The sequence below is a fragment of the Aulonocara stuartgranti genome, assembly GCF_965226115.1.
Source record: "Aulonocara stuartgranti genome assembly, chromosome: 4".
Taxonomy (NCBI): domain Eukaryota; kingdom Metazoa; phylum Chordata; class Actinopteri; order Cichliformes; family Cichlidae; genus Aulonocara; species Aulonocara stuartgranti.
The window spans coordinates 32,648,957-32,666,391 of NC_138942.1; positions in this window are offsets into that span (position 1 = coordinate 32,648,957).

Below are 17,435 nucleotides of genomic sequence, written 5' to 3' on the forward strand. Positions count from 1 at the left end.
CACCCATTAGACTCCCAGGGTAAAATGTGAGTCTAATGGATTTCACTCCTCACTTTTTCTGAAAGGTTTAACAGTGTGGTTAAAAAACAGTTTGTTTTACAGAGAGCCATAGAGAGTCGCTGTCTGCTAAGCCTTACCTTCAAACGAAACTTGCTCTCTCCTCCATGCTGTTGATATTTGGAACATTTTTAATTTTTACAAGCATTTTAATGAACTCACACATAACATGTCCAGGACATTTGTGTGTCAGTCAAATTCCAACATTTCATTTTTCCATTATTTAGAACGAAATAACACATATGTGTTAATTTGTAAATGGACTGGTTCTTATGTAACATTTTGCTACTCGAGCACTCAAAGTGCTTTATTCACCCATGTACACCCATTCAAGCACGTAAGTTCTTTCGATCTAACATTTACACAAATTCAATGCATCAACCTTCTCTGCTCTACCTCCTGATCTGAAGCTACCACTGTATATCTTGATGCATGCTCAAGGCAAGGTAAGGACGTAGCGTTTTCACTCAAGAGGCTACTTTAGACTGATGAACTGAAGATGCCACTTGAATGAGTGATGAAATGTTTCTCTAACTGAAAATACAACTGTATAGTTTATGGCTACAGCTTGCTAACTAAGATTGTTAACATCAGCTGATGTAGTAGTGTGCCATTCTCTTGTCCAAATATGATAAATATTTCTTCCACAAAATCAGCACATAGGCCACAACACTAACCCCAAGGCTTCAAAATAAAGTTTTGGTTTGCATTTGGTGAACACTCAGATGAAGCGATCGGGTGATTAGAAAAGGAGTGTGCTGGTTCTCTACAACCACCTCCCCTCACTATCCCTGCCTGCACTTTTTAAGGGCACTACATGTTTGTGTGCAGTGGGATGTGAAAATGTCAGTACATCCCAAGGTAATAGTTGCTCAGTTTAAAAAAATGTTTTGTTAAGGAAGCATCTGATCTGCTTGGAAACAATGCATACAGGTGAGAGTGATTCACTCAAAGCAAAATAAATGTTAAATTTCAATCTTTGCAGCTGATTTAAATAAATTAAACAAAACAGCTGCTCACTGACAAAGAAAAAGTAATGACATACAAACACCTTTAGATTCATAAAATTAAAAACAAATTAAGCTGATCTGGACTTTCTTAGGATTTGACAGGTGGAACCAAACTTCTAGTGTTTCTAAATCTGGAAAGACAGTATGTGCAAATTCAGCTTAAGGGTGGATGATTTTGATCTGTTGGTGTCTAAGTGCAATGTCTACAATCGGAAAGAAAGCGCATGTTTTGATCTGCATCAGGAACAGTATTTGCACAGGATGAAAACAGCTTACCAAAGATGATCAAATATTTCGAAAAAGGCAACTATGTGCAGAAAACCCCTGGGCATCTTACACTTGAAGGAACTTAGGATAGAAAGGCTATCAAACATTTCAGCAAACTTTATTGAAAATCAAGTCCACAAAAATATATCTAAGGCCTAGAGTGTGTTATTACTATTTTAACATGTATTGCACAGCAAGAAAATCCTAGGGTTAAATGCTGTGGTTGGCTGGGGCCTTTGTATGTAGAATATGCACGCTCTTCTGTGTCTTCCTGGCTTCTCTCTCCAGCTTTATCCCAGTGTCCAAAGACATGTATGTTAAACTAATTGGTTGAATCTAAATTTGTTGTAGGTGTGAATGTGTGCACAGTGCTGGTTGAGTATCTCCGTGTTTTAGGTCTGCAAAAGATGGATCTGTTGGTAAATAAGTAATTTCCTCAGCACCGACTTAGGGGGCAAAAAAGAGCCAACGTAGAATCCAGCTCCTATCCAACAAACGTGTGAAGAGTAAAATTTGGTCTATTTAGAGTTTAGTAACTGGTTTATGCTGACTGACTGACTGACAGTAGTCTCGCTTAAGCTTACCTTTCTAATTCTAGTCATTTTTTATGTAGCATCAATGACGGCTACATCTATGCAATGCACATACAGCCTATGGATTCAGTTTGATAACTAGCTTTGACTGAAATTAAATGCAAACATTAACATGGGCTAAAGGATAAACAATTGTTTACCTGTTTTTTGTCAAAGATATCATATCTTAAATATGTGAAAACGATGTCTCAGGAGCAGACATACACCTCACCACATGAACTCAGGAATGAACTAAAAACTTCATATCTGCTTCTAGAAAATCAACGTTGGCAGCTATAGCCAAACTTTAGGCATGGCATTTTTTGGCTACTCTTCACTTTGGGATAGACCAGGGGTGGGCAACTCCAGGCCTCGAGGGCCGGTGTCCCTGCAGGTTTTAGATGTGTACTTGAACCAACACAGCTGATTTAAATGGCTAAATTAGCTCCTCAACATGCCCTGAAGTTCTCCAGAGGCCTGGTAACGAACTGATCATGTGATTCAGGTGTGTTGACCCAAGGTGAGATCTAAAACCTGCAGGACACCGGCCCTCGAGGCCTGGAATTGCCCACCCCTGGGATAGACCCTCAGCTAGCTGTGGGTTTAGGCATGATTCTAGTTAGACATTCATTTATTGTGATGATTGGGATAAGAATTTACAAAACGCATAATAAACTCAGTACTGGTCCTGATCGATGTTTTGGAGGTGATTAAGAGGCAGTGGTGACATAGCAGGAAAAGACAGAGATTCCTTCATTTTGTTTTACAGCACTGGAGCTGTGTTCTTACACACACACACACACACACACACACACACAGTGCTCTGCCCAACCACTGAATGTAATTCGGTGCGACAGCTAGCCTTCACGCTCTGACGCACTTTGCCTCCCAAAATGGACGCAGAAGGACCATTTTACACACACGTGCACGCGCGCGCACACACACACACACACACACACACACACACACACACACACACACTTACTGCACAAATGGGCTTTCTGTCTAGATGAAAAACCAAAACATGAAGAACGCAGAGCTGTGACTATATGGTTGGGGAAGTTGGGTGAATGGATGATCCGTTTGGGAGATGTACAATCAAACCGACAGATTGTCTCAAAAGTGGCAAACGAGACATTTTGAAGCATCAGGAAAACTGGTGTTTTACACAAATTCATAGGTCAATAAGGCTTATTAGGAATGACATTTTTGGACTTGAGGTAGCTGCATGACTCATTCAAATAAATCGGTGACAGCAGTTTTTTTTTTATTAGAGATAGTTAATAGGTCATTTCAGCAATGACTAAATTTTTGCTTGCGTGGTTTGGAGTCTTCTCTTCTCCAGCCACAGTCAGACATTTTCCTGCTCGTGCTTTCCAACTATTATTTATCAACTGTTGCAGCACATTTTTGACCTTGACCTTGTACTCAGTGACAAACTACTCTGTAAAATCTGACTGGTTTTCAAACATGAAAAAATTGTGCAAACTCGTTGCCTTAAAAGACCTAAGCAAAGCATACTTACTCATTACATTTTGGCATTCATAAATTAAGGTAACTCAACAAAGGGAATTTTGATGAAGTTCAAGCTTACTCTGATCCCGTACACATGTGATGCCTCAGGATTGCTATAGTTCAGGATTACCTCAGAAATACCAAGAATTCACATACTTCCAATGACAAAATGTCATACAGACAAATAAAACATGATCACATAATGATATCCAAAAGGATCAAAGGTCAAATTCATCGTTACATCATTAGTCAAAAAAAAATTTTCTGGTCATTATTCACTTTCATAACTAAGGAGAGATGTGGTCAATCTTCACAATTAGTTGGATTGGTTAAAATGTTATTTTTTAATTTTTTTATATTTTACAAATGTACTTTTTTTTTTTAAAGTCTTCAGATTATACAATTCTGTGCACAAATAAATAATGTAAATCATTGTGTTAAAAACAGTGCAAGTCAACATCTAGGGATGAATTATTATTATTATTTTTTTTAATTGACTCGCTATTTAAACAGAATTTTTACAGATACAAATTTTTAAAAAGAAAAGAACAGAAAAACACACAAACCAAATATTTACTTATCTTCACATAAAGTCCATATCTGCCAATTTTGATCCAAGATACCGACCTCAATCTTCCGTCGACAGGTCAACATTTTCTGTTCCGTAGTTCCTCATTAGTTCAATGTCTATCCATTGGTTTAATATTTGGGATTCACTTTTCAACCATTTCCTTGTAATGACCTTCTTACCCAGTAGAGATAAGTCTTAAAAAAAGGTAGATGTCTTCCACCTTAGTTATTTCCACAGATATCCATCCCAGTTACATCATCCGATGATCTTTTCTGAATTTTTTCCATCTGAAAAAACGGAGCCATTTTTGCATAACTGAATTGTAAGGCAGCAATTTGAATTGCTGTTGTTTTATGTACTATCAATAGTGTAAGGCAGTTTAAGGTATAATAACCCATTTAATTATGGTACAGTGCATGTGTATTTATTTATGCTAGCTTCTTTAAAAAAAACTTCTAAAACTCTTCATATGCTTGCGCTACTCCTGAAGCCAAACCTAAATATAGGTAAATATTGCCCTTTCTAACAGTGTTGTCAATGTCAGACACAGAGTCCATTTTAAGCAGCAGTGTAAAAGTTAGATGTTCTGATACACGAGAGAAAAGTGGGGTTTGATTAAATGGAGGAGAAAAGGAATGTGCAGGCCAAAGTGATTTAAAGCAGCTGAGGTATGTAATAGAGACAGTGAGGTGTGATTTAGAGCCGAGTGGAAAATGGAAGAGAGGGGGTATGATCTTGGCAAAGACTGAGTGTCATTTAATGCGGGAGTGAGTGGAGAAATTATTGCATGGCTGCTACACTAGTTGACTATAGATGTGACACATCGCTCATAAGGTTGCTATCCCAGCTGAATGGGAATTACCCAATTAACGCAAGTTGAATGCTAACTGCTACTGAACATATTGGGCTGGCAGCAAAGAGCTGAGCTGGCTAATGACTGTATGTCACTGTAATGGTGTGGCTCTATCAAGTGGCCCTGCCTCTGTGGGACGCTTAGATCTTCATGGCTCCACCCTACCCCCAACTCTTCTTTTCCGTGATGCCAGACGACCTTCCAAATGGAGATTAAGATGAAAAAGTCATCCCTGCGCGAGGTTTCTCACATCAGACATTCGGCATGCTATCACATATCCATTTCATAAATCATCCTCTGCATTTAGGCTTGCTGGCTCGTGGGCAGATGGGACAGATTTCTTTAAACAGTGTCTCCATAAGTGAACGAAGATTCTGGAACAATTTGCAGAAGATGCACATTTAGAAGGCAGATCTCCCTGGATATTCTTTACAGGACTGTCCTGTCAGCTGTCATTTCTGTAAGGAATAACAATCTTCTAATGCCATGGCTCCATTTTGGGACACAGTACAGAACAGAGTAGCCATCCATAACAACAAATATGATACTGATTAAGTCAAATATATGATAAAAGGTTTATAAACTGGCTTCAAGTGTGAACACGCTAAACCAGCTTAAATATTGCTCCTGATATCTTTTGGATCTGTCAGCTGAGCCATTAATTTGTGACCTACTTGAATAAATATTTTAATGCCATGCAGTTCACAATTGTGTTTAAGACAAGTTTTAATAAAGTCAACACACATGAAAGGATGGAGTTTGCCCATGGTAAGCCAGGTCGCTAATTAATTGTAGGGTCAGTGGTTCAGTTGTACGCTTTACATGCTGGTCTGCAATAATTTCAATTCAATTCTATTCAATTTTATTTATACAGGGCCAAATCACAACAACACCTCGAAGCACTTTATAATGTAAGGTAGATCCTACAACAATACATACAGAGAAAAACCCAACAGTCATATGACCCCCTATGAGCAAGCACTTTGGCGACAGTGGGAAGGAAAAACTCCCTTTTAACAGGAAGAAACCTCCAGCAGAACCAGGCTCAGGGAGGGGTGGCCAGAGAGAGCCAGAGATTAATAACAACTGTGATTTAATGCAGAGAGGTCTGTTAACACATAGTGAGTGATAAAGGTGACTGGAAAGGAAAAACTCAATGCATCATGGGAATCCCCCGGCAGCCTACGTCTATTGCAGCATAACTAAGGGAGGATTCAGGGTCACCTGGTCCAGCCCTAACTATATGCTTTAGCAAAAAGGAAAGTTTTAAGCCTAATCTTAAAAGTAGAGATAGTGTCTGTCTCCTGAATCCAAACTGGAAGCTGGTTCCACAGAAGAGGGGCCTGAAAACTGAAGGCTCTGCCTCCCATTCTACTTTTAAATACCCTAAGAACAACAAGTAGGCCTGCAGTGTGAGAGCGAAGTGCTCTAATAGGGTGATATGGTACTACAAGGTCATTAAGATAAGATGGGGCCTGATTATTTAAGACCTTGTATGTGAGGAGCAGGATTTTGAATTCAATTCTGGATTTAACAGGAAGCCAATGAAGGGAAGCCAAAACAGGAGAAACATGCTCTCTCTTTCTAGTCCCTGTCAGGACTCTTGCTGCAGCATTTTGGATTAGCTGAAGGCTTTTCAGCGAGTTTTTTGGACATCCTGATAATAATGAATTACAGTAGTCCAGCCTGGAAGTAATAAATGCATGAACTAGTTTTTCAGCGTCACTCTCAGACAGGATATTTCTAATTTTAGAGATGTTGCACAAATGGAAGAACGCAGTCTTACATATTTGTTTAATATGTGCGTTGAAGGACATGTCCTGGTCAAAAATGACTCCAAGGTTCCTCACAGTGTTACTGGAGGCCAAGGTAATGCCATCCAGAGTAAGAATCTGGTTAGAGACCATATTTCTAAGATTTTAAGGCCAAGTAAAATAACCTCAGTTTTATCTGACTTTCAAAGTAAAATTGGGATCTGTAGCTACTTTATGGCTGCGTTGCTGTGGTTCCTAAATACTTCGACTTTGCAATAATACCACTTAGAATTAATTGTTGAAATTATCGGAGGGAAGAAATAAAACCAACATTTTGCATTGGTGGTATGGTAGGACCACCAATTCAAAGATCAAACGGTGTAATATAGTTAATATATAGGAGTTTTCATTTTTCTAACAAGCTTGACAGTCAATATTTGGGAGGATCGTTTTATTAACAGCTTCAACTCTCTCAGACAAGCTTCCTTGTAATTTGTCTAAATAGGCTTCAGTGGTTCTCCAGGCTGCTTAAAATACATTTAAAGCTCTTCTTTATATGGTGGCTGCCTTTTTTTCAGTTCCCCATTTAGATGACCCCTCACTGCTTCAATAATATTGAGGAGGCCAATACATGAGCGATAGAGGTCTACTTAATTTTTTTTCTATCCAGGTATGATTTTACTGCACTACCAGTGTGTTTGGGGATTATTGTTATGCTGAAAAATAAATGAACTGCCAATCAGATGCTTTTGAGTTAATATTGGATGGTGGATGAACATCTGACATTTCTTTGGTTAAAGCTCAGCCCTAAACCATGAAAGATGTAGAAGTATCTAAACATTTCTAATTTCTCCAATTAAGAAAATGCAATCCAGTGCAACAGACTTCCTCAGAGGATAATAATGTTTCACAAAGTAGGAAGTAAAAAATATAATTTCCATGTTTTCCTGTGTGTGTCCTGTGCATTATCATGTTCAGATATAAACCACAAATGCATGCACTGTGCATGCTTTTGTGATACCCCACTGCATCTTGCACATGGCTCTACATTTTACCCAGTTATATCACCTTCTTCTTTCTATCTAATCACAAAAAAGATAGCTCCTTTGGGTATTATTGCTATATTCAGGGGTACTAACTTCCTAGTTGTTCCTCTGAGACTATCTATCTTTTTATACCGAGCATGAGTCTGAAAGCAGTAGGCTATCTGTCATTCATGCTATTAGTTCATGGTTATCATCAGCGGTGGCCAAGGCCATTAGCCCAAAGACATTAGCAGCAGCCATCAGCAAAGCCATTAACTCCTCTCACTGCTAAAAGGCTACTGTCCCTCACAAAGAATCATTAAGAAGAGGTAGAGAGAGATGAGCATGGTAGGAGAAGGAGCGGTGGAAGGACAGAAGGACAGGAAGGAAGAAAGATAAGCGGCACATAGGAGAGAAACTAAATGCAGAAAGACTGAAGAGGTGCAAAAACAAGGAAACGGTTTTTTAACTGCTATTTGAGACATAGCTGCAGTGTTTTGGGATCAGCATGGCTGAAAAGTGTAATATTACTAAATTTTCATTCATAAACTCCATGATTCACTCATAATCCATTTTAAAAAGTGCATAATATTACTAATTTTTCTTCAGATTGAGACTTTCTAAAAAAAAAAACCACCTTAAGTTATAAAAATTTTGATGATTCAAGTGTTGGTTGTATGTCTGTAACATATTTAGAGCTGGGCGATAGAACAATAACGATATGTATCGCGATATAACTTTTACTCGATAGAGAAATTAAGCTATCGCGATAGACCTCGCCGCTCTTGTCCTCTTAAAAAAAAAAAGGTCAGCCGATCCGAATTAAGTAGCGCAGAGCCGAACCAATCACAGCCGCAGCATCACGTCGCGTGACTTGTTACGTACAGCACAAGTGCCAAGCCGCACGTGTGTTGTTTTGGGAAGCAGCCAGCGAGTAATGGAGCCAGCGCCTAATGGAGGAAATGAGTGTGCCGACTAGAAAAATCAACCGAGCGTGACCGAAGAGAAAACAGATGATGGTTCCAACGCCGGAGAGATTGTCAAACGGAAGAGCCATAGAAGTTCCGTAGTGTGAAGGTATTTCGGCTATTTCAAGTCTGACAAAAAACAGAGTAGCGTGCACTGTAAATGTGCCGAAAGCAAGTCTGGAAATACAATAAACTGGTGCATGCGTCACACTGTGCGCCACGTTATTGTTTCGGTGAAATGAATTTCTACAATACTGTTACTGTTAATTCTACTCTCTGCAGTGTTTAAATGCTTACATATACACACAGTTAGTCCCTCCACACATACGACTCGGTTCTGCTTCTATGCCCCAGCTTTGTTTACTTTTTCCCACCGAGGCCAACATTTCTGCACGGTTAGGAATCTAGCGCCACCTGCTGCTTTGGCATGTTCATAGCAGCGTTTTCCTTCATTTCTGCCTTTATGTGTGGACGGGATTATTTTTTAAAACGAAAACGGAAAATCTCAGTTTTCAAAAATACCCGTGTACGTGTGGACGTAGCCTCAGTCTCTGACTGGAAGCGCTAATTCGTCATTCGGCTTTTGTCAGACTAAAGTAACTGTTAAAACTGTTTGAAAAGCTCAGCTATACAACAAGGAGAGATTGAGAATTTCCTTTTAGTTCTCAGTTTATTTGATATTGACAAAAGTTAGTCAGTTTTGTCTGTTCTTCTGTAAAACAAACTAAGATTTATTTTTAGAATTAATATTTTGTTTCTAAGTGGAATTGACAATTTAGTCTGTTTCGTTTGTTCTGTTTTGAAACTTAAACGCTTTAGCGGCTGCCTTTTGTGTAGTTTGCAATATTTGCCTTTATTTATCTGAAAAAGTCTCATGTTCCTTAAGTACATCTACCCTGTTGAACTTATTATGGGAAATAATATTTAAATAAAAACAAGCTGCTGATTATTTCACATTTTACTTGTGAGCAACGGCACATTTAAATCTTACAAATATAGTTATTTGGCTTATATCGTGATAGATATCGTTATCGCCTGAAATGAAAAAAACATATCGTGATATGGAAAAATCTCATATCGCCCAGCTCTAAACATATTATTCCCATTTTGTTTTTGAAGCACTTACTTCAGAAACTTTAAATAATGACAAAGCCAAACAAAACGAAGCCAAAATCTGCTCCTTATGTTCAACACGTGGCTATGCATTATTCTTTACAGTTATACACATTATGAAGAGCCTCTGACATTATCCCACACACACAGGTAGCAGAAAAGGCCAGTGTGACTTAGGTGTTAGCTAGCTAACCAAATGAAATGTGGTGGAAGGATTTGTTCAGTTAAAGAAGAAAATAAAAAGCTGCAATCTAATAAATCTAATGCATTTAAATACAGTAATTTTAAATTAGATCTTATTATTTAGAAAAGCACAGTAGTGCTGTGGTCAGCATTAGTGCTTCACAGCAAGAAGGTCCCAAATTCATCTTCACCATCTGGGCATGTCTGTGTAGAGTTGCGCGTTCTCGTGTTTGCGTGGGTCCAATACTTAGTATTGGGGTAAAGTACATTATAGTGTCATTACATGATGTTATGGCCTATGTTTGTGTCTTCGGAAACGGCAATTAAGTATGGTAAAAGAGGAGGCTGTTAAGGTATTCAGCTGTATCTGCAGTTAAGCTTTCAGCTCATTAGGCACTGCAGACCTAAATCAGAGCCTTTCAGTTACACAGCACAGCGGGTCAGTCAGGAATATTTAATTACTTTTTGAACGATAAAACTGCCACATGAGAGACACTGCAGAAAGCTGGGCTTTTACCACCTGAAGAACAGCTTAAACTGGAGGGTTTGCAAACCAGTATGATAAAGTTATGTTCTTACGTTCCTCGACAGTGGAGTTCTGCAAACCCACATCCTTCTCTTTCAGGAGTATCACATCCTCTTCCTCAATCCTTCTTACATCACCTTATCAAAGACCTTTTTGGAGAGAATTCAACCAGACCTTTAAATTTAAATAATACATGTTTACTTGCTATCAAATGATCCCTACTGATGGCACACTTAGCAGGCAGCATGCCATCTATACACTATGGCATCGTAGTCATTTAGCAGAGAAGAACATTTTGTTTTCAGCTCTATCACTAAAACATTACCTGCTATTTGCTGGTCTGTTAATGAAAAATATACATATCACCAACAAACACAGTCACACAAATAAGAAGAACAAAAAATAATAAAACAGCAGCAACACAAATCAGAATGATCACCGATGTCTTTATGTAGTCACCTACTGCAGAAGTACAAATGTTTTCTTGCGAAACACACAAATGAAGGTTCTGTCTTCTGGAAATCTATCACATTTCTTCCTGCCAAAACTGAGTTTTTCCCTCCCTCTCTCACCAGGTAACTGCTCATAGGGCTTGTCTGACACACACACCAACACTGCACACACGGACACAAAATCAAATCTCATGAGAAAATTTTTTTATGACCAAATAGCTGTAAAAGAAAAAGAATTACTGACAGTTGAAGGATGCAACAGCGGCCGCTGGTAATATAAGATTGCACTGAAAACAAGAGGACGTCATTTTAAAATATCTGAGCCAATGATCTTTGTGGACATTGCTGTCACTGTCTCTCTTGTGAAGTTGCCAAAAAGGCCAAGATGCAGGAGCTGGTGTGTCTTCAATAAAGCAGCAGTGGAGCTTCTAGTATATTTGTTTTGGCATAGCTTACTATTATAACTTACACCAAAACACACAGACAAGAAGGGAGCTGGGAGAACAGGTGCAAAGTCAAACAGTTCTAAAACCATTCAGTGCAATCTCATACCATGACTACACTGACAATGTAAACTAAAAAATCTGTACATGGATGTAAGTGGTATTTTTCAGTGTAATGGCCTTTTTTGTGTTGGAAATGACATCAAATTCCAAAGTTTTCATATGCAAACTTGTTGTGTAATGTATGTACACACAGGCAAATGTGTCCTCAAAAAACGCACTGTGACAAAAATGAATTTGCCATTAAGAGATGATGAACTGTTCCTGATATTTCTAAATAAGAAAAGGAAGAAACTGACATTCTGGGTTCATCCGATTCTCAAGAGGCAGCAGCAGGGAGGATTTCCTGGTTTGATCCCAGAGTTGAAGCTGTATCGTGATGGCTCTCCTACATATTTCAGGATGACAGTGGGACAGCTTGAGTTATTGTTGGCAGACTTGGGCAATGTCTACCTGCGTGTGTAACTCTACTATTTCTATATCATTGTGTAGTCAGCAATTGGCACACTAGTTGCCAAATACAGTCAAGTGGTCTGATTGGTCAGATGTGATTATTCACATGCGAAAAATAAAACCAACAAATGTGTCCTGCAGCATCACGTGGTCAGCGTGAACAGCAGCATTAAGAAACCGTGTCTCTAAAAATTGCATTTAACACAAATATTTGCATAGATTTTTCGAGTCCATTGTGTAACTTTGCATCTAAGTATATTTTACTGGAAAACAAAACAAAGAAAAAAATAATAATTGTTTTGGCACTTTGAATTTATTCACAGTGTCTCTTTAACATGTGCGCATCTGACATACATGCTGTTACTATTATATTTATTATAATTAAAAATAATGATGTTGTTCTGGGGATTTTACTCACATGTGCATGAGCTACAGTACAAACATATTTAGAACGTATTAGAATGTACTTATTAGTTATCTTACTTTATTCATCCTCTTTTTAGTCCTACAAGTCGTATGGGTTGGGCACAATCCCTGCAAATGCTGCCAGCAGACCAGATTATAAATTTCCTAGAAATTAACCAAGATATTATTCAGACATGCACACCTGTAGACAACAGGAAGTACATAGAAGTAGAATGCACTGACTCTTTTTATGGTCAAAGGAGCTTGCAAAGAAAAGTGTCTGGACTTCTTTAAGTTGCTTGAAGACGTTTCACCTCTCATCCGAGAAGCTTCTTCAGTTCTAAGGTCAAATGGTGGAGAGTCCCAGATATAAACCCAGTGGGAGTTTCCCCCCCACAGAGGGACAAAAGGACCCCCTGATGATCCTCTAATCGCCTGAGCCAAGGTGTGAAACTGGGTGTGGGTCCCAATCAGCCAGAGTTTCGGGTGTGTTCATTGTGAAACCTGGCCCCACCTTATCATGCGAATTCCTGAGGTCAGATGGCCCAGGATGTGAGTGGGCGTTAAGGCGTCTGGGAAGGGATCTCAAAACTGGATTATAGATGGCAGAGAGTTGGTGTCGTAAACCCCCGCCTCTGTTCAAAGATGGTCGCTCACAGTGGACATAGATGGCTTCTTTCACTCCTCTTTCAAACCATCTGTCCTCTCTGTCCAAAATGTGAACATTGGCATCCTCGAAAGAGTGACCTTTATCCTTTAGATGCAGATGGACTGCTGAGTCTTGTCTCTGATACACCGGCTACATAGGGGATGACAATGTTGTTGCGTCTGTCCTTCTTATCCACAGCGTTAATGTGCGCAGTGAAGGATTCCACTTCTTGTGTCTTGATTTTGACCCAGGTGTCGTCCACATATCTGTACCAGTGGCTGGGTACAGACACAAGACACAAGAAGTGGAATCCTTCACTGCGCACATTAACGCTGTGGATAAGAACATCAAGTTCACCAGGGAAGACACAAAGGACAACTGTCTGCCTTTCCTGGACTGCGCTGTGCACATTGAAGAGAACGGCAAACTCAACATCGAAGTTTACCGGAAGCCCACACACACGGAACAGTACCTCCTCTTTGACTCCCATCACCCTCTGGAACACAAACTTGGAGTAATCAGGACCCTACACCACCGGGCAGAACATGTTCCCTCTAAGCCTGAAGGGAAAAAGAAGGAACACACACATGTAAAGGAAGCACTCAAAATGTGCGGCTATCCTAAATGGGCGTTCTTAAAGTCAGCAAAGAGGCACAGAAAAGAAGACCAGACACCAGCGAGGGAGGATAAGAAGGACAGACGCAACAACATTGTCGTCCCCTATGTAGCCGGTGTATCAGAGAAACTCAGGAGAGTTTTCTCCAAGCATGACATCCCAGTGTATTTCAGACCCAGCAACACACTCAGACAGAAACTGGTTCACCCGAAAGACAAAACGCCAAAACACAGACTTAACAATGTGGTGTATGCTGTACAGTGCAGCGAGGAATGCTCAGACCTCTACATTGGAGAGACCAAACAGCCACTTCACAAGCGCATGGCACAACACAGAAGAGCCACCTCCACAGGACAAGACTCAGCTGTCCATCTGCATCTAAAGGATAAAGGTCACTCTTTCGAGGATGCCAATGTTCACATTTTGGACAGAGAGGACAGATGGTTTGAAAGAGGAGTGAAAGAAGCATCTATGTCCACTGTGAGCGACCATCTTTGAACAGAGGCGGGGGTTTACGACACCAACTCTCTGCCATCTATAATCCAGTTTTGAGTTCCCTTCCCAGACGCCTTAACGCCCACTCACATCCTGGGCCATCTGACCTCAGGAATTCGCATGACAAGGTGGGGCCAGGTTTCACAATGAACACACCCGAAACTCTGGCTGATTGGGACCCACGCCCAGTTTCACACCTTGGCTCAGGCGATTAGAGGATCATCAGGGGGTCCTTTTGTCCCTCTGTGGGGAGTCACTACCACTAGGTTTATATCTGGGACTCTCCACCATTTGACCTTAGAACTGAAGAAGCTTCTCGGATGAGAGGTGAAACGTCTTCAAGCAACTTAAAGAAGTCCAGACGCTTTTCTTTGCAAGCTCCTTTGACTACGATGACCTGGATGACTGAGAACCTTCACAGACAGACTCTTTTTATGATGTTCTGTGAACATCAGACTTCAATAAATATTATAACTTTAAAGTAGTGAGTCTTTGGTGCTGTTCAAATAATCACCTCACACCAAGTCCACACTGACCAAAGTGCAGCTGCGCTGACTGTTAGCTGACTGAGATACAACAGACACAAATGATTTCCTCTGCTGGAATTCCAAAGAAAAAAAGAGCTATGATAACAGACAAGGTAATGTCGAGCCCAACAGAAAGAGAGCTTCTTCTTTCAGGTGTTCTCTTTATTCGTCGCCACAGTTGATCTTTGTTCAGTAGCTCCTCTATCCCTCCATCTCAAACACAGACCATCTCAACTGGACCTTTCCAACATCTCCAAACTGTTCAACCTGGCCTGTTCCTCGGATATGTCTCACTACCACCATGTTAACATTCACTTTTACTCCTCCTGCTATCCCTCTGTTGCAAGTCATGCCTGACACTCATCTCCACCCACTCCATCCTGCCTGCACTCTCTTCTTCCTCTCTCTTGTGCACTGTCCATTGCATTGGATGGGTATTTAAACTTATCTAACTTCACAAATTCTAATGTCAGTCTAAGGCTGCTCTAGTATTAGACAGACTCATCTCAGAAATCTCTCATTTCTTGCTTTTTAAACAGAACCCTTTCTTCCTGGATTCACTCACCCATCAGATAACATTAATGCAGTTTGTTCATCCAGTAAACATCCAGAGGACCATTTAGATGGAGCTCTATCATTAATACTGGAAATAAATTGTTCCCTTAGCAACAGAAGGATAGCATACTGACGTGACCTTAATGCTACATCCGAATCCAAAAATACATTAGCAGCACCAGGAGGGTCACAGAATAATGCTTGGCATTAAAATGGTAGCTTAACATGTAACAAACAAGTATTTTTGGAACAAATATTTCATTTTCTGACAACAATAATACTGATATTTTGTGATTTAACCTCAAGCACTTGCTGCATCTGGATACTCCGACTGTATCCACTGGAAATTATTCCGGTTTCATGCTTAAGGAAACATCATATTCAAACATTTATAAGTCTTGAGCCGGCCCTAATTTCTTTTTATTTTATAAAGAAAACAGGAAATTTATTGAAACCTCGAAACATAAACAGAGTTTGTACAATCTGGCTGTTCTCTACCTTACAATACAAAGCGGTTTGAGGTGACTGTGTTGTGATTTGGCCCTCTATGAATAAAACTGAATTCAACTGACTTCTCTCACACTTCAGTAGTGTTGAGGCCCCGGGCTCTGGTGAGGCCAATCCATGACTGCTGGCGTGTCGGTTGTGTGTTTTCCTATCCAGGTATCCTTTTGACAGAGTGCTTGGGATCATTGTCATCCTGAAAAATGAAGCCACTGCCAATCAGAAACTTTCCAGATGCTACTGCAAGGTGGAAAAAATCAGACGCCAATTTTCTACCTTCATAATTCCATCAGTTTTGACAGCACCCCAACACCACTGGCCTTAATGACGCCCCAAACCATGAGAGAGCCTCTACCATGTTTTACAGATCACTGTAGACTAGTTTTTAAAGACCTTCTGAAAGACTGCAGAACTATTACTGAAGACCACTGTCTCATTGTATGTGAATCTTCTCACATACGAAGTAGAACAAAGGGCCATAAAGACAACATTAACTGATCTGAAGACAATTCGTTATTTGAAAAGTTTCCTAACAAGCGGTAAATGGAAAGAGTGAAAAGGAAAGCCTGAGCTTCTCAGTCGTCTGCAAACAAACTTTAAAAAAAGCCGAGGCATGCATGGTGTATTGAACCCACAACATAAGTGAACTGGAAAGATCAGCAAATTGTCAGCAGCATCTGTAGCAATTTTACAGGTGTGCACTTAACATACAAATAAAGCTGAATGAGGTGACGATGGGCGTGTCCTGAGAGCTCCATTTGCCTGAAAGCTGGTGTGATCCCATTTACAAGATGGCTCCTAGTTTTTGCTGGAAATTAGGTTGAGGGTTTGAAGGAGGGGTGAGAGGGTTGTGAAGTGACAGAGATGTAAGAGGGAGTTGCACAGATGTGGACAAAAATGGAAGGCGATGAAAGAGAAAAATGAGGGAGGTGCGCTTGTCCTTTGACCCAATGTTCCAATCTATCTCAGCATACTTTGGGGGGCCCTGACAGATGCTTAATGCCTCACATGGAACCACAACAATGTACATTAGCTTGTGTTCACATATGCACGCACGCACACAGGCACGCACACGCGTGCTCCTACAGCTAATCTCTGATATGCTCGTGAGGGTGGTTGGTTAGATTAGCAGAAAGATCAGGGCGCTAAACCATCTCGCTCTCCGTGCAACTCTTTTTTTGTTCCTTCTGTTTCCCTGTCTCCTTGTGTGTGCACATCAACTCAATAAGAGTGAAAGACACGTGAACGCACCCATGCACTTGCACATGCTTACAAAAGCAGACAGACTGTGAGCTCAATGTCAATAGGTTTGTTTTGGATCCCGGATCAGGTGGTTCACTATGTAGGTCAGAGGGAGAATAAAAGGAAAGGCAAGCCATGTGTCAGATTCTTTAATAATTAATCAAACAGCCCCCCCCCCCCCCCCCCCCCTTTCTTTCTCTGCCTCCATCTTCTGACTGACATGAATGTGAGAATAAATGGATATGCTGGTGCAAGGCACTCAGGAGGCAAACATGGACAGAAGAAGAGTCAGGCAGCCAACCACACATTGAGCTGTGGAGTTTATTTGTCCTCAGGGAGCTTTAGCTTGGATAATCACCTCAAGGTGTTTTTAGCAAGCTGCTGTCATCACCAGCGTGCCTATCTCATTCAAATTTCTCAGTGCAAGGAAGGTTGCACATGCTCACGCCCACACGCATGCTTTTGAGGAACACTGCTGTGCCCCATTGTAAGGATTCTTTTGTGATCTTGCTGGTAACGCGTGGCCCTGCCAAACGAATGGTGTCTACGACCAAAGCACAGCTCAGATGGCCTTGCGTAGATACACAGGCTGGTGACACAGGATATCCTGCTGTAGGCGT